The sequence below is a fragment of the Sinocyclocheilus rhinocerous genome, unplaced genomic scaffold (genome assembly GCF_001515625.1).
Source record: "Sinocyclocheilus rhinocerous isolate Xijiao unplaced genomic scaffold, SAMN03320098_v1.1 scaffold493, whole genome shotgun sequence".
In the NCBI taxonomy this organism is placed as follows: Eukaryota; Metazoa; Chordata; class Actinopteri; order Cypriniformes; family Cyprinidae; genus Sinocyclocheilus; species Sinocyclocheilus rhinocerous.
In genome coordinates, this window is record NW_015626376.1 from 385000 (window position 1) to 387422 (window position 2423).

The window sequence follows — 2423 nt, forward strand, 5'->3', positions numbered from 1 at the left end:
CATAAAGTTGAAGGATTCTGAACTTTGTCGCGTCGCTGGACACGCCCCATCCGGTTGCCAAGGGCCGCTGTCGCTCGTGTCGCCGGAAATCGCCAGCTCTCCGTTGAAATGAATGGGATTGTGTCGCTTTGCTGTTACGTGTCGCTTGTAGTGTGAACGGGGCGCCAGCGACACACAGCGACAGAGCGACACAATCCCATTCATTTTCAATGGAGAGCTGGCGACTTCCGGCGACACGAGCGACAGTTCTAATCTCACATACTATTTAGGATGGATAGTATGAACATTGAGACGCAGGGTATGTGTTCTCAAGTGGTCAAGACCATACGTATTGGGACAGGTCCTTACGCAAATATGTTCAAGTTCCTGATTTAACGGCTAATATTCACCATGTAGATGACGTCAGCTGTGCATGAAACAACACTGAAAAATATGTTGAGGCATTTTCGACATTTTATTTGAAAAAAACACATACAAAAAGGGTCATATACAAGACAAGAAATTAAAAAAGAAAGAAAATTTGGGTTAAGCTATGCAACTTTTTGCATCATCATTAGTAATAAATACAGTACAAAATCCACCCGAAGTGAATCTAAGATTTTTTTTTTTACGCAATATACACTTATCTAGTTATCATACATTATAATCACCAAGCTATTGCTTAAATATTGTCAATACATATTTTTCTACTTGAGCTATAAAATATTAATGTCAGAAAACATTGCGCAGTAACAGCACACAGCAGTGTCTTATACAAAGAGCCACTTCCCTTTCACTGGCAGGTTATTCAACTATTTTTTCTTTTTTCTTTTTATGTCAGCAGCAGAAAAAACATCAGAAATATTTATGGTCAAATATTTTAACATATGTATCCATTCTCATACGCATATTAAAACCTGAGAAAGACATGCATTACAAGAGCTTGTGCTTTAGGATCTACGGTTTAGTCTGTTAGCGAAACATGATACTACTATTGCTTATGTCCAAAATCTGCTGGAGAGATGGATCAAATCAAGAGACTTTAAGGCTACACAGGCTAGAAACACAAATCATAAAATATAAAGCCATTGTTCTTTTTTTTGTCTATTTCGGCGCAACAATTTTTAAGTGTGTAGAAAATATTCCAGGTACAGAGTGTTTCGTATGGCAGGAAAAACGCTTATTTCACCGGAAATAAGAGTCATCTGCAGTATCGTTGTGTTTCTACTGTAAAACACAACGCCGTATTGGCAGATTGATATTTGGGGGATCGAAGCTAAATAACCTGACGCGCAAAAATCGCGAAATATAATGAACGTACAGCAGCTACGCTAGAATGTACCAAAACACGACCTGCATTCAGACATTTAAAGCCCCTCTTATGAAGTACCGATACGTAAAGAAAAGTAAAGGAAATCTGCTACTCATGGGGAAAAATAAGCATCACTTTAAATCCCGATTAAAAATACAGCATACAATGGCCGGCTGTAATCGAAAGTTAAAGACAGATGGGCACAAGACAAGCAGCTATAATCAATCACAGTAAGCGCTGAACTCACTCCTCGCTACTGAAAACACATTCAGAGCGACGAGACGAGCGGACGATGTTCGCAGGAGGCCAGCAAAGCCGAGAGTGCAAAAACAGGAGAGACATGCAAAACGATTCCAGTCCATTGAACAGTTTGCCTACGAGCTCACAGCTGAAATTGCATTAATGGAATGTATCCAAGAAAACTACAGCACCACATACTAGCACGCCCTTGTTTTGACACTTATGCCCCTTAAAGTACAACCACATGCAAAGCACTCCCATTAAAGTATAGCACAATGAGGTATTTATACACACGTTATGCTGACGCAAATAAATAAACCGACCGATTACATTGCGATACTAGTTCAGAACTTAAATACGCACCCATAGTAGGTAAAGTTAGTCATAAATTATGATTGTTAAATACTTAAGGCATTTCGACGCACAATATAATGTGTAAACTATAAAACGCAGACGGACGATGAGAAAAGATCGCGCGGCGGACGCTCACTGACACGAAAGATCGAAAACAAGATGGCCTCCAAGCAGCTGAACGCTTGAATTCTGGAGAAGTTCCGAACGCAAAGTCAAGAAGGTTATTTCGTCGAACACACTACGAAGACATCTGAAATGCTACGAAAAAACAGTCACGTATATTTAAAGTGGTCAGTGAGGCAACGACTATCGCTACGCAAAGCAACTGCGCTGTTAAAAAGTCTGTTCCCTTGTTTGTTTGTTTTTTCGTTTATTCTCTTTTTGGATGGAGTGCACGATACGCAAGGAAACTGAGTGCAAATGCAAAAGCAGGGAAAGAGAAACAATCACACGACCTCATCAGAAAGTGAGTGCATTTACAAAAATAACCACTAGCTACATTAAGACGACAATAAATAACTTGCTTGTTTGTTTTTTC